Below are 24,906 nucleotides of genomic sequence, written 5' to 3' on the forward strand. Positions count from 1 at the left end.
CAAATGAGACAGACAACAAGAGATGTGCACAGGAAGATAGCAGAGCCAAGAGAGAGCGGGGCCTCCCTTGATCGTCTCTTTTATTCGGAGAAGGGGAAAGGGGAGGACTGGGGGCAGACCCGGGGTGACCAGCCAATCAGACACTGCCAAAGAGTTTGAGTTACATTTGGTTTTGCCCGCGCTTAGAACAAAGGAGCTCGGAGCACATGGCAGAGGCAAGTGTCTTTGGGAGGGGGAGGGGAAGCTCAGAACAGGCAGCAACAATTCCCTATTTTTTTTTCTTTAAAGCTGGGTTGTAACTCTTAATAACTTAAAAGTGCATAGAACAGTAACAAAACAACAGTGCAAAACATAATTGGAATCTATCGTCCCTACAACTCGACAATACCTAGGATGTCTTTAAACTAGTTCCCCAGTCAAAACTCAGGGGGTTAGTCAGGACATCTATGGTATGGGATATCAGGACGAAGATTTACAAAATACAGTGCAAAACGTGAGTGCAAAATAGTGCAACTTAACTTAAGGGATTAACATCAAAATCTGCAGTAGGGGGTTTACATGAGGGTGCAAAATCAGGATCCTTTTTACAGCATCTCCTCCAGGAGGCAGTTTTAACCTCCTTAACTTTTGAGGAAGTGACATAAGGTTTTACCCATTTCCCTGGGATCCATCTCAGTCCTTGAGGGGTAGATACACTGGCATACCCACGTCCCCAAGTTACAAGTTTGTATGGTCCTTGGATTTTTTGAGTCTCTGGGTCCCGGATCAGGACTTCTGGATTTTCCTTCAGTTTCTGTCTCCCGGTGTTCTGGAAATGACGATAGATGGGAGGGTTTGGATCTTCAAAGGTGCCATTCAGGAAGTTTATGGTAAACAGTGCTTTGCTGAGTCTGAGGACAGGTGAGTTGAGTTTGGTGGTCCCTGACTGTTGTAGCAGCATTCGCTTGAGGGTTTGATGGGCATGTTCAACAATGCCTTGTCTAGTTGGGGAGTGAGGAATACCTGTAACATGTCGGAATCCCCACTGTTGACGAAAGTTTTTAAACTCCTGAGTGGTGTAGGCAGGTCCATTATCAGTTTTTATCTCCTCAGGTATACCGAGCACAGCAAAAGCTTGGACAAGATGTTTTTCAATGTCCTTAGCCTTTTCACCTGCATGTGCAGAGGCATACATAGCACCAGAGAAGGTATCAATAGAAACATGAATGTATTTTAATCTCCCAAATTCAGGGAAATGTGTGACGTCCATCTGCCACACTTTACCACTATTAATGCCTGTGGGATTAACCCCCATGCCCAGTGATGGAAGCTGTAGCTTCTGGCAGTTGGGACATGTTGCCACTATTGCTTTTGCCTGTGTCCGCGACAGATGGAACATGCGGATAACAGCAGGAATATTTTGATGGTACATGGCATGGCTCAATTTTGCTTGTTCAAAAACTTGGGGGAGCTTTGGTAAGTCGGCTGATAGAACTATGTCTGCTGGCATAGCCAGAGCATCAGCTCTACAATTACCCTCTGCAATAAATCCTGGCAGGTTTGTATGTGATCTCACATGCATGACAAAATAGGGATGCTCTCTGTGGGAAACCAGATAAATAAGCTTTGAGAGCAGATCATATATTTTTTTGTTTGAGATTTCTTTTAGGAGAGCATGCTCATCTCTAACAGTTACTCCAGCTACATATGCTGAGTCTGTGACCAAATTAAAGGGTTCTTTGAACCTCTCAAATGCTCTAACGACAGCTGCTAATTCAGCTACTTGTGGTGATCCTTGGATTACCTTGATGTCAGATTCCCACTTTTGCATCTTTGGGTTTTTCCATGTGATCACAGACTTCTTACTTTTTCCTGAAGCATTGGTAAAATGGTAATCGCATCAAGGGGTTTTCTACTTTGAATCTCTCGAGGGATGAAAGACAATGCCAGATTAAACATGTCATGTTTTGGGTAATGATTTGAGATTTGGCCTGAGTAACTATCTAATGCAAATTGTAAATTTATATTATTTTGAAGTAGGTGATCTAATGCATCAGTTGTTACAGGTAAGTAGATGCATGCAAAGTCACATCCTGCCAGGGTGCGAAGCCTTGCTCTACCCTTCATGATAATTTTTGCCATTAGTTCTTGTGGCTGTGTGATGGTTCTAGGAGGTTGGAGTGGAAGGAATACCCATTCAATTATGATGAGGGGTTCCTTCTGCTCCTTGTCCCACTGAAATATGAGGCTGTGAAAGCGTGGTACCTCCCCTAGAATGACAAGCTTAAAGGGTAGGGAGGGCTGATACCTGTGTGCTTGTCTGGTGGAAATGAGCTCTTGTATCTTTTTGAGAGACTGCCTTGCCTCTTCTGTCAGGGATTTAGGGGATGCTGGACCGCCTTCCCCTTTTACTAGATTTGCAATAGGAGCCACATCCTCTGTGGTGAGTCCTAACCAGGACCTTAAATACTTCAGTGTCCCACAGATCTGTTGCACTTCCTCTAGTGTTTTTGGGTTATTATTAATGGTGACAGGTGTTGGGGTGATAGAGGTTTCTGTGATTTTGAGTCCGTGGTATTTACAAGGGCTTGTTCTCTGCATTTTTTCAGGTTGCAATTCGAAGCCCTTGGCCTCTAGGGCCTCAATCACCATGTTAAGTGTCTGCTCGAGATACTGATTATTGAGAGCACATCATCCATGTAATGTAGGATGATGGCTTTCTCTGCTTTGGCACAGATGGGAGATAGAATTTTAGCAATATACTCTTGGCAGAGAGTTGGGGAATTTTTCATACCTTGGGGAAGCACAAGCCAATGGTAACGTTCCATGGGAGTTTCACGATCAAGAGAGGGTACAGAAAATGCAAATCGAGGGGCATCTGCAGGGTGGAGTGGAATATGAAAGAAGCAATCTTTAATATCAAGAACAGCTAAATGCCAATGTTGTGGGAGCATTGAAGGTGATGGCATACCTGGTTGAAGGGGTCCCATGTCTTCAATAACCTTATTAACTTCTCTAAGATCTTGGAGGAGCCTATATTTGTTCTTTCCCGGTTTCTGTATTACAAACACGGGTGTGTTTCATGGGCTGTTAGTTGGAACTATATTTCCTTCAGCCAATTGTTCAGCTACTAATGTTTTGAGTGCCTCTAAGTTTTCTTCTTTTAGCGACCACTGGTTAACCCACGCTGGTTCATCTGTTTCCCAAGTTAATTTTTGTGGATGGCACTCTGCTTCAGCGGCCGCAAGGGAAAATTTTGATGTCTAGGGGTGATATCAATTTTTGTTCCCCACTGAGACATGGCATCCCTTCCGCACAGGGTGAATTTGGTGTCTAGGACATATGGACGAAGTGTCGCTATTTGTCCTTCAGGACCTTCAATTTGAATGGTGTTTTTGGATTGCTTCGCAATTTGGGTACCTCCAATCCCTTGTATGATAACCTAAGACTGCAAGTCCCATTGCGCAGGCCATGTATCAAATAGAATGACAGACACATCAGCACCTGTGTCTATCATTCCCATTATACTGACTTTATGTGATTTGTGATGGAGCTTACATTCTATTACAGGTTTATCGTTTCCCAAAACCTCAGTCCAACAGATGGCTGGGATATGACCATCTGAGGGCAGGTATTTGGGCAGTGGAATGGCCTGTGCAATGACTTGACCCTTTGGCATAAAGTATGGTGGGTATATACATTGTACAATTAGGTTAGAACCTCCATTCTTATCCTCTTTCATTAGTGCAGGTGTAACCTCTATCCCAGCAGGTGTTTCCCGAGTGTCCCCAATAACAAAAAGGTATGTAAAGTCTGGCATGTGGTCCACATTCTGGAATGAGATGGGTATCACAGTGTGTTTGTTGTTGTTGAAATGGTGTGTTTCATCACAGGTTACCTTAAACCTGAGTCCAGAAGCCCAAGTTGCTTTGTCTGCAGCCCTATTTATGGCTGAACGCGGAGCTGTTAGGACGCATTGAGTCGCTAGTTTCCCTGCTGTTGACCTGGGGAAACAGTCTTTGGAGAGTTTTTATCAGCAATCATAATTGTTCTGCAATTGTGAGCTACATGTCCCTTTTTCTGACAACGATAGCATATAAAGTTACCTTGCGATTGAGTTTCCCTGGTACCCGTAGCATTCTCCACCACCTCCCCAACCATCCCCACTTTTTTCAAAAAGGGAACAGCTGTGTTCAGCTGCACCTTTTTTGTAGAAACTTCGAGGATGGATTCAACAGTGGGAGGAGGATGCAAAGGGACAGTCAGGATGACTTGTTTGCAAGCATCATTCGTATTAACTTGGAGAAGTTCGAGTAGGAGCACTTGTTGAAGGTCAGGATTAGGGATCTGGGAAAAGACAGCTTCGCACAAACGGTTATAAAAGTGAATAATATTTTCATTTGGCAATTGGTTGATGGTGGTATAATGAGAGTTAGGAGTTTGAGATGGTAATAATGTCAAGGCCTTTTCAGCAGCATGTGTGATTTCAGTAAGAACTGGATGAGGGATAAGCATTGCTTGTTTTTGAGGATTTGCCATATTATTGTCACCAGATAAAAGATCTAATGTGATATAATTATTCTCAAAGTCCAGGTAATTATCTGGAGTTTGCCACAAAATTTTCAATAAATCATATAAAATTATTTTCCATTGCTTTTTCCACATCATAAAATCACCAGGTGTGAGAAGAGTTTGCATCAATGTAATCAAATCATGACGTACAAGTAAGTGAGTTGCAAAAGTAGCACTTAAAAGGCTCTTAAAATAATTACTATGCATTCCAAACTCCTTAATTGCCTTGCACAAATCCTTAATATTAGAATAAGGAAAGGGTGTCCAACCAGGGTTTGCTCCATTGCTAATACAAGAGAATGTAGTAGAAGCAGTTGGAGTTACTTCCTGGTAGCCATGGGTCCCAGGATTTAGAGAGGTAGTCACAGGATTGTGGGAACCTGGGGAAGGACAATGGGAAGTAGGGGCGGAGAGTGGAGGGGCAGGGGCAGGGAGTGGAGGGGCAGGGGCGGTACTTGAGTCATGGGCGGGAACAGAGGGAGGGGTGAAACACGACGCTGTGGGGGCAGGGTTAGGGTCGGGGTTGGGGGCGGGGACAGGTTCCGACACGGGAGTGGGAGGGGATGGGGACAAGAAGGGATTTGTGGGGTGGGGGAGAAAAGGATTGTGGGAGGTGTAGTTTGGAGATGAAGAAACACTGCGTCCGCCATTATTGGAGACAAACTATGAGAAAAGGGGTATGGGGCAGGGGGTTTTTCCCGGGCTGCGAGCACATGGCAATGGCTGTCCCTGGGAACAAAGAGATCAGGGGAGAAGGGATTTTTACGCGCGCTTACAACATGAGGGCTAGAAACTGGGGAAAAGGGAGTGGAGAAGAGGTTTTGGAAAGATCCTGGGATGGGCTCCGGATTCCCGTCCAAGGCAGGGTGCTGAGGAAACACGGGTGAGCCAGGAGGACGATAGCTCTCCTGTGCTGAGAAGCAGTCTGCTCTAGCTGTGTTTTCCAGCGTAGGGGAAGAGGGGTCCGGGACACAGGGGTTGGAAGAGGGTATAAGGGAATTAACAGGGGGTTTTTGCAGAGGCTTTTCATGTACTGCTTTTTTCTCCAGCAAAGTGTAACTTAGTAACAGGAGAGGAAGGAATTTTGAAACTGTTTTGTCTCCTGCACGCCTAAGAGAGGAGAGTTTTCTCCCCACCTTATCCCAAAATTCAGCAGATCTTATGTCCTCGGAGGTCAGATTAGGAAAGTACTGAAAAAGCCATTGTACAAAAGATTGAACTAGATTTTTAGGGTATTTATGCCCAGTACAAGAAAGGTAGCTTTGAACTTGGTGGTATATTTCTCTATGGTGTGCAGAAACATCAGATCCCATTACGAATGCAGCACCACAAACCTCAACCCCTAATCGCAAAAAGGAGGGAAAAAAAGAGAAAGATTGCACCAGCAACAGCTTAAGACAGGAGCCCCTAAAACAGCAGGGAAATACTCACCAGAATTCTGGATTTATCCCAGGAAAGCAGGTCCGGAGAAAAAAAAACAAGCGAGAAGGGTCTTCTGCTTACCAGCTGTTCCCTCGCCACGTGGTGTGGGGGAGGGTAAAGGCTGAGGCTCTGGGCTCACTGTTAGACCAAAAGTAACAGCTTGCTAAACAGAGCTGGCACAGCAGGAGGTGCAGAGCTAACTCCAGCAGACACGCAGCTGCTGGGACACTCTAAAAGTCTCTCAGAACTGGGGATCAGAAATAGCACTTTGGGTGCCAAATGTGGAAGGTATCTTTTCAACTTTTTACCAGCTAGGCTAGTGGTTTAATGCCTTAGAAAGCCTCGAGCAGCCTAGAGAGGTAGCACGGGCGATCTAGCACTTTAGTAGCTCTAAAATCGGTACCTGTATCAGCTGCAAAGCAAATACCATCAGCAGAAGCAAAGAGGGAGAAATATAGCTCTCTGCTCTCTCAATTTCCCGCAGTTAGAAGCTTTCAAAAGAAACAGACAACAAGAGATGTGCACAGGAAGGTAGCAGAGCCAAGAGAGGGCGGGACCTCCCTTGATCGTCTCTTTGATTCGGAGAAGGGGAAAGGGGAGGACTGGGGGCTGACCCGGGGTGACCGGCCAATCAGATACTGCTAAAGAGTTTGAGTTACATTTGGTTTTGCCCACGCTTAGAACAAAGGAGCTCAGAGCACATGGCAGAGGCAAGTGTCTTTGGGAGGGGGAGGGGAAGCTCAGAACAGGCAGCAACACACCAACACCTCCAAGTCCTTCTCCTCAGGGCTGCTCTCAATCCACTCACTGCCTAGCCTGTATTTGTGCTCGGGGTTGCCCTGACTCAGGTGCAGGACCTTACACTTAGCCTTCATGATTTTTGCCCACCCTTCTAGCCTGTCAAGGTCCATCTGAATGCTACCAAAAATTCTGTAAAAAAACCTCCTTAACACAAGTGTAGCATTAAGAAGCAGGCATTCTTTATTTGGCCAGATGCATGGGGGAATAGCTCCTCCAAAATCTGTACATGCTGAGTATAGGGAAGTTTCTGTTTATATACTGTGTTCTACATACGTATTCATTGATTGTCCCAGACTAAACAAACATGATAATCATTTCCCCAAAATCATCAACATATTTCCCCTCCCCTTTATGCATGTGTTCTTCTGTCCTGGGGGTCTCTCTGGTGGTCCTTAGTGGTCGGGGACCCCAATGTTCCAGTCAACCTGGCTGAGTTGGCAGGGCACTGGGGCTGGTGAACTTCCAGTTCTCCTTCTTACACAATGGGCATTGTGCATTTTCATAGGCCAGTGGTTTTGGTAGAACAAGCATTGTGTTAGCTCACCAGGTGTAGACAATTTATCGTCTGGTAACATGGATGGCATCCCTTCCCTCTAGATTATCAACCACACCAAACTTGGTGCCATTTGCAAACTTGATGAGGGTGCACTCAATCCCACTGTCAGTGTTTGCAGCAAAGATGCTAAATAATACTTATTCCAATACTGACCCCTAAGGGGCACCACTGGTCTCCAGCCAGAGGCTGAGCTGTTGACAGGGACTCTTTGCAATCATTCACATTTTGATAGAATCTGTTAAAAAAAAAAAAACCCAAAAACAAACAAGCCCCCCCCTCCCAAAACAACAAACCAAAACCCTCTGTCTTGGGGTGACTTTATGATGTGTATTCCATGTTGCTGCCCTATGCCCAGAAATTAATTCTTGTGCCTTTCTATGCTTCTAAACTGAGCCTGAGAGGGGAAGGAAAAACTGAGCAAAACTTCAAAGCAGTTTGCAACTTGTTCAAGGTCACACAGAGATAGCAACTTTTTTTTCCCAGCTGCGACAGGGAAGCGAGGAAGCACCTGGCTTGCTGCTCCCGGGTCAGTTTTTGGCCAGTTGTTCAGCTTCCTTTTCTCCGGAGAGAGACTGAGAGTTGAATTTTTTTCCTTCCCTGGAATTTCGGATTTTCTCCCTTTTCTGCTGGACTGCTTCAATATCAGAACACATCGGGAGGACTTTCCACCGAGCACAGAGGGCCTGGCCCTGAGCCAAGCCCCAGCTCCAAGGAGGAGACCAAAGGGAGGACTCTAACACTTTCCCAGGTTTTTTTCTCCACAGCGAGAGATTTTATTATTTAGCATTATTTTCCTTTTCCCGTGTGTTTGTTAAATAAATAGTTTTTATCTCTTTCACTTTCCTTTGAGGAAAATTTATTTTTCCCGAACCTGGTGGGGGAGGGGTGGTGACCTGCCTTCTCTCAGAGGATATATTTCTAAATTTGGCCAAACTGGCACACCCTCTCAGTGTGTAACCTCACAATATTGCAATTATAGATTTCAGTCATTCTCACCTTTTTAAAGTTATCTTTGACATCTGCCAAATGTCCCCATCAACTTCAAATTACTGCATATGATAACAAGTAGCTTGTTTTTATTGCCATGTAATCTGTGGGACATAAATAACTATGGCACTTACTCTATGACTGAAGTAGCTACATGGTTGTTTGTACCCTGCAAAATAATAACTTTTTTTCATAATGAAGTTCTTCAATTTGTCTTCAGCATATTTACATATTAAGTTTAAGTAGTGTCAACATTATGATTATGCCATATGAGATGTGTTCCATTGACAAAACATTTAGTCTCTCTTTTCTTTATGTGTCAGTGTTTTTTAGGGAATCCAAATTTGTTGTTAATTGGAAAAGCACTTTAGCAGTGGAATTCTCAAATATATAACCCTAATGAAAGGAATGAGAAGGAGGTGGTGTCTCGGGGTGACTTTATGATGCTGTAACCCCTATCACCTGCTTATTGCCCATACATGAATCCTGTGCCTTTCTGCGCCTTTAAGCCAGATCCAGGGGGAAGGGGATGAAAGGCTGTGGAATTCTTTCAGCGGCCTGTGTTCAAAAACACAGATAGCTCACTCGCTCTCTCCCCAGCTCTCGTCTCTGCAGCAGGGAAGAGAGCTGCATTCTCTTGCTTTTTAGCTAGCTTCTTGTTCATTAGCTGAAGCAAGGAGTTTTCCTGGGATTGCAGCTTCTTCTTCTGCTCCTGGAACTGTTTCAGATTTGCTCCCGTGCGGAACACCATCACCGGGAGGCCCCACACCGCAGCCCAGCTCCGGAGAGAGCAGACCCACACCTACAGAAAGGACTCTGAATCTACCAGGTCTTCTCCACAGCAAGAGGTTCTATTATTTAACATTATTCATTCTCTCATGCCTGCTTGTTAAATAAACAGCTTTTTTTTTCACTTTCCTCCAAGAAATTTCTTTCTGAACCTGGTGGGGGAGGGGCTGCCGAAACCCACCTTCCATTAGAGGAGAGGTTTATTTCAGACGTTTCCTCCTCATTTTTCTTAAACTGAGACAGCCTGATGGTAGATAAAGCCAGATACCGAGAGGTGAAAGAAGCAACGGGAGGAACCATAAATTCCATAGGAATTCCACTAATTGACACAGACTGTTACTCACTCAAGACTGTGTTAATCCCTGGATTTAGAGAAAAAGAACAGAGATACAAGGAAAATAATAGTGTGGGGGGGTACACATTAGAAAGGGGGTTTGTATTAAGCAATTCGGGAAGTCTGTACCTCTCAAGTACCTCAGCCAATGGGGAAAGAGAGAGGGAAATACAGCCGGGAAATTAGGATAAATAGGAGGCTGCGTCCTCTAACAATTTGAGAGACCCCAGGGGAAATGCCCACCACCTCTCCCTTTATTCGACTAAAGTTACAGGACTCCTCTGTCTCCCTTTGGACATAAACCGCTAGTGTTTGTGAATTAATTTTCCTGACAATTTGGGGGCTCTTGTCCAGGATATTTCCACCATCCGGGGACAGCGGGCAGCGAGCGGTGCTGAAGGCGTGCCTCACGCAGTTTTGGTGATCAGCTCCCCTTGGTGACGGCCGACACTGGGCGATTGATTGGGTTCCCGAGACTGTCCAGGAGACAGGCGAATGGTGGACCAGAGGGTCCATGAAGAGTCCACAGGGAAGGACCACTGAAAATCTCACCAGTGAGTACAATGGGATCTTCGGGGAGTAAACCTGGGAGGGCACCCATGGAGGGTTGCAAAGGTAAAGCTGGGAAGGGGCCCCAGCAAAAGGGATGATGATCCCATAATACCCCCAGAGAGTCCCTTGGGGAGAATGCTGAGGTCTTGGGACAGATTATGCATTCCCCCAGAGGTAACTAAGGAGATAATGGTAGAATATTGTTATTTTGTGTGGCCAAAGTATGATTTGCCAAAGAGGCTTAAATGGCCACCTTATGGAACAGATAGACCTCATTTGTGTTGAATTATGTGGTTGTATTTAGAAGAGAATTGGAAAGGATTGATTGAAAGGGAATGTGGATCGATATGGTTGAGACAAGCAACAGGAGAGGTCTATGTATTAAGAAAGAAGGAAGAAAAAGAAAAAGGGGAGGAAAAGGAAAACGGTGAGGATTGGGATGTTTTTCAGCACCTTTCCCCAACTTGTCCTCCAATTTTGCCAGCTGACCCAAGGCCAGCTGCAGGTCCCCTGTATCCTCAACTTCCAGAACAAAGAGGTTGGGGAAATGCTCTTCCTATGGCCCCACCTGAGGATAATGGCAGTGAAAGGGGAGGAAGGCAGCATATCATATCACCCCCTAGAACTAGAAGAGGAACTCAGTATAGGACATCAGAAGCCCCCTGGACCCAAGAAACAGGGGTCCACCAGATGCCAGTATGCCAAGTTCCCTTGGGGGGGTCAAGGGGGAGGGTTTGGGTTTGTAATTGTACCACTTACTACCCAGGATATAAGAGGGTTGAAAAAGGAATTACCCCCATATTTGGATGATCCCATAGGGGTGGGGGAAAAGATAGAGTAATATTTGAGAAATGCTGATGTCTTGGTTTGAAAGACAGGTATCTGCTAAGGAAGGCAGGAGCTTCCTTTGGAATGGAAAATGTGACCCCCCTTCCCTCTGAATTTTTATAATTTTGAAATTAAGAGGCTTTCAGGCAAAGATATGAGAAATAGGAATAACAGCTCTTTACTAGTATATATAACAAGGCAATAATACAGAAAAACTGGCTTAAACTGCCAGAGTCAGGATACGACCTGACACCCTGCTGGGCAGGGTGGTAGTAGCAGTCCGATTAAGTGGTGGCTGCAGTCCTCTTGAGGTGATAGATATGGTTCTGTTGAAGCAGTGATCCTGTAGAAGGGTCTGGTCTTCCTCTGAAGGTCCAGTGGTGGTTATGTAGATCTTGTCCTCTGGGAATCCAGTAGGTAAGGGCTGAGTGTGGTGTTCCAAACCTCAGATTATATCCAGGTAGGAATGCTTGGCTCCTCCCTCTGGGCGGAGTATCTCAAAATGGGATGATGTAACTTTATGAGTCATGTGGTGAGGCTTGATAGCCCATTAACAGAAAAATATCTCTCTGGAGGGAGTTACCAGGCATGTGTCACAGAAGAGATAAAGAACCCTGCCCCACCTGGTTTTAACAGATGGTGATAGAATACATACTTTTGGTTACATTTTACATTGTAACCTATGTCAGCTGATTATACATGGAAGGATTAGGATTTTCTTTTGGGGATTTTGTTTGGGTCATCAGAAAAATGAATGATTTTGCAGAAACTTCGGCAGCTGTGGGAGGATGAACATCCACAAGCAGCTGAGGGGGCTGGACCCAACGCACCTATGGTGGATGATGCCATCCCCCAGGTGGACCTCCAGTGCAACCCAAATAATCAGGCAAGTCTGGCTCACCTCTGTGTAGAGGGATTCCTTGTGGAATATAGGATACCCCAGGAGAGCTTGGGCATCCCAGGGCTGTTGCAGAAGTACCCCTGACAGGGCCTCAGGCTGAAAATAGGCTTGCAAGGCACCTGCTAGCCGGCAGCCTTGAACAGCCTTGGGAAAAGGTATACACTGGTCAGCTCCCCTGCTGCTTAGAGGCTTTCTCATGGGAAAGGGGCGTGAACTTTGAAAAAGTATAACTTGGTGTAAGTGAGCAATAAAGAGAGAGCATGATGCTCAAATCGTATTGGTGTTCGTATCATGACTCTGGCTGGATTCTCCTGCTCCCGGGACCCCCCCCCGCTACACACCTCTGCGATTACCATGCTTACTTGATTAGGGCAATCAAATCAGCGGCTCCTAGAACTAACAACATAGCTAAGGCTGTGTCATTAGAACAGGAGAAGCATGAAAGCCCCTCTCATTGGCTGGAGAGGATTAGGGATGCTTTGCGGAAGCATGGGGGGATGGATCCTGAGGGGCCAGCCTTTGACACATTGCTGAAGGCACATATTGTTACTAAATCCTGGCCTGATATGAGGAAAGGAGTACAGAAAGATGAAGAGTGGCAGAATAAGCCTCTGGAGGAATTGATTAGAAAAGCACAGCAGATATATGTGAGAAGGGATGAGGAAAAGGCAAAGGCAAAGGCAAAGATGACGGCAGAGTTTTTACAGCCTCGAAGGAATAAACCACAGGGTCCGAGGGGCTCCCCGGGACAGAGGGGACAGGGTTGGCCACATGGATGTGGCAGAGGCATCCCCCAACACCCCCTCAGCAGGGGAGAGCCAACCCAAACAGCGGTTGGGAAAGAATCAGTGTGCTATCTGCAAGGCAGAGGGACACAGAAGCGGGACTGTCCGCAGAGACAGCTGGACCCTCAAGAGGAGGAAGTCCAGAGGATAATGGAAATGGATTGTTAGGGGTGTCAGGGGCTCCCATTATTCCAGGAACCCACCACACTGGAGCCCTTGTTAACATTTAAGGTGGGTCTGGATCGAGAGGAGGTGTGTTTCCTGGTAGACAAAGGGACCTCTTGATCCACTTTGAATTTTATCCCTAAGGGGGGAAAATTGTCAAAAAGATCTTTGATTATTCAAGGGGTGAGTGGAGAGGAGGAGCAAGTGCATTTTATTCAACTGCTGTTAGTAGATGTGGGGGATAGGTTTGAAATGCATAAATTCCTGTTTGTTCCTAATTGTGATTGTAATTTACTGGGAACGAATCTGATGGCTAAAGTGGGAATGCAAATTAGTATTGTGAAAAATTATACAGAGGCCAACACTGTGGTACTTTTGTGTAAAATGTCTGAGAAGACTTATGCTGAAATAAACCCAGAAGTGTGGGCAGCTGCAGGGAAATACGGAAAATTAGATATGGAGCCTCTCCAAATTACTTTGAAGCAACCAGGACAAGTAGTGTCTAAAAAGAAATACCCTATTTCGAGGGAGGGAGGGAGGGAGGAAGGGAGGGAGGAAGGGAAGAAGGGAGGAAGGGAGGAAGGGAGGAAGGGAGGAAGGAGTGAGTTACAGCCTGTCATTGAATCCTTGCTAAAGGCAGGTCTTTTGGAGCCATGTACATCTCCCTATAACACTCCTGCACTCCTGTCCTGCCAGTTAAGAAACCAGATGGAACCTACAGAATGGTGCAGGATTTAAGAATAATCAATTAAATTGTCAAACCAAGGTGTCCTACAGTTCCAGATCCCTATACCATCCTGAATCAAATCCCTTCTTCACATCAGTATTATTCAGTACTGGATTTGAAGGATGCTTTCTGGGGGTGTCCAATTACAGAAGGCAGTAAACAGTATTTTGCCTTTGAGTGGGAACAGGAAGAAGAGAAAATGGTAAAACATCAATTGACACAGACAGTGCTCCCACAGGGATATACAGAGTCACCTGTTTTTTTGGGCAAGCCTTGTAGAAAATATTGAGTTTACTCCATCCTTGGGAGTTAGGTTGTGGCAGTACATGGATGATTTGCTGTTATCAGGGTGTCATAGGTTAGCAAGCATAGTCCCGTGTGGGAGTGTGTCTTGTTTGGTTCAGTCCGGGTCTCCCCTTTGGGTTTTGTGTTACTGTACCATCCCAGTTTATACCCTCCTGGTTTCGTGTTCATAACCCTGCTTTCTCTATTTGTCTCCTCCCAGACCCCTGCCAATCGCTCCGGCACCCCTCCCAAGCTTCTAGAAAGTTCTGGCAGGGGCGTCGAGTGATTGGTCTTGGGGGGAGGATCCCTCCCTTCCTTTCCCAAGATAGGTTCCCTTGTGTGTCCCTCATCCCGCAGACCTGTCCTTTTCCTTCCCTGATTCGATGCCGTTGTCATCCCTCCCCTGTCACCACCCCCCCATAAAACCCCTGGCAGGCGCGTTCAGGGTTGCTCATTGCTGGACACCCCCGGGGGACGAGGTCCCCTGTTCGGAGACACAATAAACCTTCCGGATTTCATCCACAATTGAGCCTGCCTCCTTCTTCCACCACCTGCCTCTATTGCCACGGTCCTGTGGAAGGACCCACGAGCCAGACCTCTGGTCTCCCGGATTCCGGAGGCTGGCCCCCGCAGCCTCCTGCGTCCAGAGCTGACCGGGCAAAGTGGGAACTGCTCCAAAAAGGATGCAGAGGCAGTCCCGGACGTGATGTCCTTGCTAAGGGGTGCTTACAGCTTCCTCTGGGACCTGATAGAGCCTATCAGCTGGCCAGTTTGAATATGGACAATTCTCTAAGCCACTTAAAGTTGTGACCGCCTCTGTGATACACACTTAAGAATAGACAAAGTCTCCCCCAAGCTCTCTCTCTCGTTTCCGGTTCTGGGACAGGTGGCTGCGGGGCCCGAGCGGGGCCCAGTGGGCCTGGCCCAGGCCCTGCTTGGGCCAGGCCGGGCCGGGCCACGGCTTCAGGATGACCCCCCCCAGCAGGGCTGTGGGCAGCCGGAGCGGCTCGGAACCACACCCCCCCTCCACTTCGGCTAAGATTTCAGCAAAGCGGCGCCTCTGTCCAGCAGAGGTCAGGTGACCAACACCGATAAGCCACACAGCTGCAAGGCCGAGGTGAGATTAACCCTTTTATTGCTGTGAAGAGCTGAAAACCTGAGAGAAGAGAGAGAGGAGATGCTTAAAGCTGAAAGTCTGTTGTGAAGCTATGATATGTCAGAGTATCCCGTTGTAATTTCATGAAGATATGGGGGGGGGGTGGAGTGTTCAACTCGTAAGCAAAAGCACCTGCACTGAGATAGGCAGATGCTGACGCAGCTGTAATTTCATGAGAAGTTTGGACAGGGAGAGATGGAAGCGATGAGGACTTTTGCTCCAAACGGGAAAGGAGAAAACCTCAGTTCCTAGAGATGCTCCCAGAGATAGTCCTAACGATGAAGATGATGAAGACCCTTTGCTCCCAGGGAAGGAGAAGGGCCTCTGGTTTTTGTTTCTGAACGGCTCAACCTTAAAATTGTACCCCAAAAACCTTCAAGAGTGGACCCTCGAAAGCAGTTGCGGGAAAAGCTGCAAGTCGGGGGGGAAGGGACTCACATGCGAGCAGAGAACCAACCCGGGCGTCTGTCTCGCTGTTATACTGTTTTCATAGCACGAGCAAGAAGAGACTTCTCTTTCTAAATGGACTGAACAAGGTTATTATGGAAGTGGTAAACAGACTGAACATCTTAAGGGTTGTCTTTTTACATTGTCAGTGGGAGAATGGAGGAAGGTGGGGGGAGGAGGAGAGTTCTGAAGGTGGTATAATTTTTTTTTCCTTCTTTTAGGTCTGTTAATACACTTCTTTATATTCTTTCAAGTTTAGTGCCTGCTTTGCGTTTCTCCTAATTCTTATCTCACAGAAGATAAACAGTAATGAGTATTTTGGGCCAAACCACTACACAGGGGAACAGGATAAGGTGGTTGAAGAGGCTACTGTGAAACTGCTTAATTTTCTTGCTAAAAAGGGACTTGGAGTGTCAAAAAAAAGGTGCAGTTGGTAGAGAAAAAGGTTAAATATTTGGGACACATTTTGCCTGGAGAGTTACAGTATACTGTTCTAGAAAGAATACAAGGAATTTTACAAGTACCATTACCCCAGACAAAAAGAAAAAAGGAGTTACGGCAGTTGTTAGTGTTGGTGGGGTACTGCAGAGCATGGATTGCAGATTTTTCTATTTTAGCCAGACATGTATATGACTTTTTATCCCAAAACAGTCCTAATGTCGTGGTATGGACACCAGAAGGAGAGCAAAGCTTTAGGAAATTAAAAGACAGATTGGTTAATGGCCCGGTCTTAGCCCTTCCAGACTCAGAAAAGGAATTTGAGCTAGATGTGGATGTTAAACAGGGCCATGCTAAAGGAATTTTGGTACAAGAGCATGGGGGAACACGGCAGCCTGTTGCTTATTTTTCTAAGCTGTCAGACCCCGTGGCCAGAGGCTGCCCCATTGTCTGCAGAATTGTGCAGGCACAGCTCTGATGGTAACTGAGGCTCAAAAACAGACCGGGGGGGGTGGTATCTGTTAAAGTTTCGCATCAGGTTAAAGCTTTATTAACTGAGAGAGCCTCTAAGTGGATGACCAGCGCTCGGTTATTACAGTATGAATCTTGTTTAATGGAACAGGAGGATTTAGAATTGAAAAGTGGGGAAGGGTTTAACCCAGCCTATTTTCTGAATGGCCCTGAAGAGGGTGGCAGGGAAGAAACCCATGACTGCATTCAGGTGACAGAGCTCCAGACCTGGGCTAGGGAAGATTTACCAGACAGTCCATTGTTGGGGTCTCCTCCCCCGCCGTGTAGCCCTGGGAGAGGGGCCCTGAGGGGACAGACACGGGGTTTCCCTGCCCCTGCTCAGCTTTGTTCCCCATTGGTTGGTTTGTGTTCCCCTGCGTGGGAAAAAGGACCCTTGGTCCCGTGCCTGGAACAGTTCCTCTGCAGAGCTCCGGCCATGCGGCTGGAGAAATAAACATCTCTCTGAAACAGCTATCAAGAATCTGTCTGTCCTATATATTTCCTTTCCACGGGACTCCTGGTTTGGTATATCTATGTTGCAGTATCCCCACTGCAACATAATGGTGGTGAATTGAGAGCAGAATGATCCCCGATCCCTAAGCGACTGATTTGTGTGAGTAAACCCTGGAAACTTTGGATTCCTCTTCTTGGTTTTGTTTTGCTATTCCATATCTAAACTATGGAAGAACCGTGGGAAGACTCTTGGCTCTCAGAGCCGCATATGGACATTTATCTTAAAATGATTCTTGAACAACGATTTATAAATTTTAGCTTGATTCAAGCTCAAAAAGAACTGAAACACTTCCTGGCATGGTTGTTTAAGAACTTTTTTTATGTTTCTTGGGATTTAATTCTTACCAAGGGCTTTTGGAACACCGCTTGGACCCAGTTAATTTTTGAGTCAAAATATATGCCGATGGAAGAATATTTTCGTGACTATTATTTAATTACCGAGACTGTTGAGCAATGTCAGCTGTGTCCTGGCGAAGGGAAGCCTGGCTCAGGGACTGTGCGGCCCAGGCCACGTGCACCGAGTGCTCTGCGAGCAGCAGCGAGGCAGTTCCCGCACGCGCGGGCGGAGCCACACGAGCCGCAGTGTCGGCAGCGGAGCGAGGAGTGGCGGGACCCGGCGGTGCCCACACGGCCCCGTGCAGCGCGTGGTGGAGCGAGCCCCATGAACGCCCGGCCGAGAGGGGAGGCGCGCGGGCGGCGGCGGGCGGCAGCGGCGGTGGAGCGGAGCCGCGCCCAGCCGAAGCGCGCGCTGGAGCAGGGTGCGGGGGGGCCGCCGCTTGGGGGCCCGGCCGAGACATGGGTACAGCGCCTGGCATCGGCAGCAAAGCTGAGAGCAGAGGAGGCGACGCACGGAGAACTGAGCGGCGCGGCCTGGCCCGGCCCGCGCAGCCCCGAATGCGACACCGGGATGAGCGCGCAGGCACGAGAAGCCCCGACAATTCCAACACGGGAGCGACCAAAAGAGAGAGCAAAGACGCAGCAAGACAGAAAACAGCAGCCACTCGGAAAAAGGAAAAGATCATAGTAGCTAAGATCTTAGGGATAGTGAAATGGTATAATGTTAAGCAAAATTATCGTTTTATAACAAGGTGTGACAACCAGCAAGACAAATTTGTGCATAGAACTGCTATTAAAAAGAATAACCCTGAAAAATGCATCCCAAGCTTGGGAGATGGAGATGTTATAAATAAAATATATAATTCGTGCTATTATATATATATAACTGGAATATAATCAGACCCCACAGAGACCGAGTTTCAAAATCTCTGCACCAGCCTGGCTGAGAGAAAAATTTCACAACACTAGAAGTATTTCTTTCACAATAAGTGAGGATTCCACCTAGGTGGGGTTAGATCTTATCACCGGGACATTTACACCATGAGGACTTGATCACCACACTCTGATATCTACATCGCATCTGATAAGGAATCGGACATTCCAGGAAACTAAAAATAACTGTTCCAGGAACCAGAGATGGCCCATCCATCAGCAGAAATGGCTCACTCATCACCCAGGATGGACAATTCATCAGACCCAGGAAAGGCTTTGTGCGGCCCAACTCCGGGACAAGAAAACTTCATGAATACGAGAAGAATAGAATTAATCCGGACTCTACCCAAAAACTGTATAAGAAGGGACCAGCCAAAGCAGCATGTGTGAACTTGGGAGGTCTGGTGCGATAGAGATCAGATCTATGCCTGTTCACCCAGCTCCGACCCCGGGCTCAGTGCTGTTTTTCTCGATCGTGGGGTTTGAAACCGATATTTCAGTCGCATAATAAATGTCATTTCTTTATAAATTTTGATTCGGCAATTTTGTTTATATTAGAGAGGTGGTGGAATTCAAAATTATACAAGGTAGAAAAGGGTTACAAGCATCGCAGGTCACTGGGCCTGATGGTGTTCCTGTAAAAGGCAGTATATATGCAAAATATCGTAGTCATGTTAGACAATATCTCCATTGTAAGCCTCCCCTACATTCTCCCTTTCCTAATCCCACCTTTCCCTTTTACCCTATGTCCTATTACCCCCAGTGTATTCCCAATCCATTTTTCCATCCATGGTTTCCCTCACAAAACCATGTTTTTGCCAATTGTTTCCCCAAAAATCCCTTTCCAATGCCGAGGGGGGGATGAAAAGGGGGAGGGAAGAAATTAAACCCTCTCGGGCCTCAGTTTCCCCACAAAGCATGCTCAGAGAGTCCTGTCTCCCTTCTGTCAGCCCTAAGATGTTCCACAGAATCTGTTTGGACATTTAAAGACTCAGGAGGGTGGCTTGTTTTGTTTTGAAACTGTTCTTGTTATGTTTATCCAGTTGTTTTCATTCTCCTTTTATTAAAATAAAACGGGTGAGGTGTTGGGGTCTCCTCCCCCGCCGTGTAGCCCTGGGAGAGGGGCCCTGAGGGGACAGACACGGGGTTTCCCTGCCCCTGCTCAGCCTTGTTCCCCATTGGTTGGTTTGTGTTCCCCTGTGCGGGAAAAAGGACCCTTGGTCCCGTGCCTGGAACAGTTCCTCGGGCAGAGCTCCGGCCATGCGACTGGAGGAATAAACATCTCTCTGAAACAGCTATCAAGAATCTGTCTGTCCATATATATTTCCTTTCCACAGGACTCCTGGTTTGGTATATCTATGTTGCAGTATCCCCACTGCAACAGTCCATGGCCTGAGGGAGAAAATGTGTATATTGATGGCTCTTCAAGGGTGTTAAAAGGGAATCGAGTTACAGGATACGCTGTCGTTAATGGACGGGAATTAAAGGAAGGGGGGAGGTTACCGTCCACCTGGTCAGCTCAGACAGCAGAGCTGTGTGCGCTTGTGAGAGGCTGTGAATTGTACCGGGACAAGAGAGTGAGTATTTTTACTGATTCTAAATATGCATATGGGGTGATACATGCATTTGGGAAATTATGGGAAGAAAGATGTTTATTTACCTGCAGGGGAAAAACATTAGCTCATGAGACCTTAATTTCTTGCCTATTGACAGTGCTGAATTTACCAAAAGGGGTGGCAATATTACAAGTTAGGGGACACCAGGCAGGGTACGCAGAGGAGGGAATAGGTAACTGACTGGCTGATGAAGAGGCTCGGAAAGCTGCACTGTTGCCAGAAATCTCTAAGCTCCTCCCCTTGCTCCCAGTAACTGCGCCGCTGCCAGAGAAGCTGTCTTTTCCACCAGAGGAACTTGAGATAATTAAAAAGAGTGAGGCAGAGGAAAGAGGGGATAATTGGTTTACAAGGGATGGTAAGCAGTTGTTCCGGTTTGGCCAAATTTAGAAATATATCCTCTGAGAGAAGGCACAACCACCCCTCCCCCACCAGGTTCGGGAAAAAATAAATTTTCCTCGAAGGAAAGAGAAGAAGATAAAACTATTTATTTAACAAACACACGGGAAAGGAAAATAATGTTAAATGGTAAAATCTTTCGCTGTAGAGGAAAAACCTGGGAAAGTGTTAGAGTCCTCCCTTTGGTCTCCTCGGAGCTGGGGCTTGGCCCAGGGCCAGGCCCTCTGTGCCTGGTGGAAAGTCCTCCCGATGTGCTCTGATGTTACAGCAATCAAGCAGTCCAGTAGAAAAGGGAGAAAATCCTGTGAGAAATTCCAGAGAAGGAAAAGTTCAACTCAGTCTCTCTCCAGAGAACAAGAAACTGGAAAAACTGGCCAAAAGCTGACTGGAAAGCAGCAAGCCGGGTGCTTCCTCCCTCCCCTGCTGCAGCTGGGGAAAAAACCCTGCTATCTTTATGTGACCTTGAACAAGCTGCAAACTGCTTTGAGAAAGTTTTGCTCAGTTTTTTCCTTCCCCCTCTCAGGCTCAGTTTAGAGGCATAGAAAGGCACAAAAATTAATTTCTGGGCATAGGCAGCGATATGGGATACACATCATAAGGTCACCCCAAGACAGCAGTGGATACCAAAAGCTCTGGCCTTACAGATATTAAAACAACTCAATGAAGGGAGCCATTGGGGCACTCGAGGATTTGCAGAAGCCTTCCTCAAAATGTATGTTGCTGTGGGTCTTTTGCTTTGGCAAAGCGAGCTATTGAGAGTTGTTTGATTTGTGCTAAAGCAAATAACAGGGTTGCAAAGAAAAGTGCCAGGGGAGGGAGGCCTTGGGCTGTACGTCCCTGCCAAAGATGCCAGGCGGATTTTACTGAAATGCTCTGAGTGGCAAGGTTTAAATATCTTCTGGTAGTAGTATGTCAGTTAACAGGGTGGCCAGAAGCATTTCCAACTGTTTCAGCAATGGCAGGATCAGTTATTAAAGTATTTTTGGAACAAATAATTCCAAGATATGGGATTGTGGAAGCAATAGACTCAGATAGGGGATCTCATTTTGCAGGAAAAATTCTTCAAGGGGTTATGACTGCTTTAGGAATACAATGGAACCCCCATACCCCCTGGCACCCCCAGAGCTCGGGCCTTGTTTAAGCAATGAATGGAGAAATAAAGAAGCACCTTCTGAAGCTGGTGATAGAAACCAAGATGCCATGGATACGGCTCTTGCCACTGGCTTTAGCAAGACCAAGGGCCAGATCCAGGGGAGATATTCAATTATCTCACTTTGAATTGATGTTTGGAATTCCTTACCCTTGTAATTCTCAACCTAATGCGGGGGTGGAAATAAGCGATGTATATGTAAAACAATATGTGGCCAGGACACTGTCTCTTGTGAAATCTCTTGGACAGGAAGCTCAGCTGGCACAGACCCTGCCTTTGGACTTTGCTATTCATAACATCCAACCAGGAGATTGGGTCCTAGTTAAGGAGTGAAAAGAAGCACCACTGGTAGCGAAGTGGGAGTGGACCTTTCCAAGTGTTACTGACCACAGAAACAGCTGTCAGGAAAATTAATCCACTAACACCAGAGGTTTATGTCCAAAAAGGAGACAGAGGAGTCCTGTTACTTTATGCGAATAAAGGGAGAGGCCATGGGTCATTCCCCTGGGGTGTCTCAAATTGTTAGAAGATGCAGCCTCCTATTTATCCTAATTTCCCAGCCGCATTTCCCTCTCTCTTTCCCCATTGGCTGAAGTACTTGAGAGGTACGGACTTCCCGAATTGTCTAGAAAAGACCCCCTTCTAATGTGTACCCCCCTGTTGCGATAAGAAGCGATGCCGAATCCTCAGGCAGGTGCAAAAGGGAGCTCGTTTATTGCAAATATCAGGCCTTTTTAAGCAATTAGGCTTTTATCAGTAACATTCCACTAAAGCCAAGCAAATATAATTCAACCAACTACCATAAACCACAATGTGAACACGTGATGGTTATATAACTTGTTTTCTATGGTTACATAACTTGTTTTCCGCCTCTATTCCAGCGGAGTCATTACCCAGAATCCTTTTCTACTAAGCCAATGTAACAGGACTAGGCCATGATTTTACAAAGGCAACAAGGCCCTTATTGTAAGGCTTTGCCTATCTGTAACATCTCCCCCTTCTTTGTTTATGTGTTCTCTTGCTAAAACAATCTGTACTGGTAAAGCTATCATCTTGTTAAGGCTATTTTGATCATTTGTCGCACACAAGATAAAATACATGGGATGCATATCACAATCAATAAAAACCCATCAAAAACAACCGTGCCACTGACAGAGACCCGCAGCATAGGATAAAAAAGGATAGTGTCCAATATCCCCAGGAAGAGAGCTGCTTCTTCTGCACTTGGAAGTAAATGGCTACTGTTTCAAAGCTCATATCGCTGGAGCTCAGGGGCTGTGCTGTTTAGGCAGGAGAAAGTCCATTAGTGGGAAGTGCTGACTTTGACATTACTGAATGTCTTTCTGGAAGCATGGAACAGGGAATAGCTGAAGAAGGTCAGCAGAAACACAACATGATGGTGAGTGCAGTGGGACACAAGGCCTCTGTTGGCAGGCTGCCTCCATAAGCTTCCAGGCACAGCCATGTTCCTGGCAGCCCTACCTCTGCTCCCGCCTTGGTTATGAGGGCTGGATGGTGAATAGGTCATTTTTCCTCTCACTGGGCCTCATTTCCTCGGAGGCAATTGATGTTTGTCAGATCAGGGTTAGAAGTTTCGCAACCCGAATGAGCTCGGAAGCCTGGAATCCGATGTGATGGGAATCATGGGATTGTGATGGGATGGCTCCTCGGAGCCTTGTCCTCAGTTTTATAGGGAATTTGAAAACCCCGGTGAAAGGGGGAAACAACCAATGAGTTACAAGCCAGGGGGAGGATACAATGTAACAAGAGCCACTGGGGGAAACCGAGAGGCGGGAGTTATAACAGAGAACCAATGAACAACCGAGTAACCGAGAATTTTCCCGAACCGGGGGAAGTGGCTTATACCCGGGCACCGCCCCGGGGGTGCGGCTTAGGCTTCTGAGCTGCCCATCGACCTCTGAGTCTGTGTCTTGGGGAAACTAGATCCAGGGGAGGGGCTGGGATTGATTGGCATCTCGCTGCCCCAGCCCCGCAGTGGGCTGGGTTACACCAACAGTCAGGCAGGTAACCACTTGTAGACCTGTTGGCAATAAAACACATGCATACCTTCTCTCCTAGGTTAGTAAATCAGCTAGGCCTTGCCATTGCACACCCAATTGTGGATCCTTATGTAAAACCTTTTAGAAATTGGTTTCACACACTCAAATCTAAATGTTCTTGATGAGCCACATTCCCCTTCTTTGTTTTTGATAACATGTGCGTCTCTCACTATGAACATGAAGGCAACATAAAAGTAAGACAATAGATGTAATAAAGCAAAAATTCACACCAAGCAAAAATAAGCAAGGTAATACATGTAATCAGTAGCACATGACAAAGGAATAGTGACTTACAACAATACACCCTCAATTGCCTAAATACTGTACCATCATCCAGAGTCTGCCATAGCTGGCAAACCCCATTTCACAATGAAGACCTGGAGAAACCTTCCTGGGCAAGGCTTCCAAGTTTACATCAAAAGGGGGTCCAGCTTTTTTAAGTCTGAATCAGCAAGTCAAAGTGACTCAATTATGTTTTTAGTGCAGAAACACCTGGGTCTGTAGACATACCTGCAACCAGGTAGGGCCAGGGCTTGGCCAGAGCCAAGGCCTTAACTGGAAAGGTTTCCCTACCATATCCTACAAACAAGCCTCTATTAATAGCAGTTGGGAAAGTGTCCTAAAAAGATATATGTCTTGCAGATAGCTACACAACAGTATGTGAAAGTTTGTAAAGCAGCTGGCTTTGTCATTTATCTTTAGCTGAGTAGTCAATGGTACCATGAACAAACTGCAAACAACCAAAGAAATACATATGTGTAACATCAAATAATACCTTATGGATAATGCCCTTTATAAAAAGTCAGTGAATTCACGATATGACATTAAGAACGTATTCAGAATCATTAATACAGCAACAGTAACTGATCTAAGAAATCAAGATTATATTTTGTTGCGGTGGCTAAGTCCACTTTACACCCCCCAAGTTGCCTTAAAAGTGGTCTCTCCTTACAACACGGTGCTAGAAAGTTCTCCCTTTGTCTAGATTCTGCTGGTCACTAGCCCTCTCCCCTCTCCCATCCCTTTTCCCATTGGCCCCTGTTATGTCATTCAACCTTGCCTCTGCCCCCTATCCCTCAGACTATTGGTTTTGGATGCTCTGCCCGCCTTTGGGAGTTTTCAGGATAAAACTGGCACGGGCTTTCGGTTTTGGTGTTCTTCTTGCCTCTGTTCCCTTCGGGTGTGTTGTCATTAAACACCTCGGAATTGCATGCAGAGAACCCCTCTCGCCTCTGTCTACAGTTGGTGCATAGACTGTGTGTGTGAGCGGCTGTTCGCAACTACCTGCGAAGGTGAGATTGCATGCACGCATAGGTGCTAGGAGACTGCTGCCTAAGTGGTCCATGAGGGACCCAGTAGGAACAAACGCGGCATCGATCCACTGAGGCCCTCTTCCATAATATTTCTCCACACATCTATCTACATATGTCAATAAAGCAAAATGAAAGCCAGAAGGAAAACACTAAACAGCTTACAATCAATAATATCCATAACTTCGAATTGTTACTCATTCTTCTGTGCTACCTATGAAAGATAAAAGAGCAAAGACTGTTATGAATAATTATCTTAATTGACCAATGCAGAACATTTATACCCATAGAATTTTCAATGAATTTAAGGATCTAACAAACCGCACCTTCACATATTTTTACCACTTATTATCTTCTA

Source organism: Corvus moneduloides, chromosome W (genome assembly GCF_009650955.1).
Source record: "Corvus moneduloides isolate bCorMon1 chromosome W, bCorMon1.pri, whole genome shotgun sequence".
Classification (NCBI taxonomy): Eukaryota; Metazoa; Chordata; class Aves; order Passeriformes; family Corvidae; genus Corvus; species Corvus moneduloides.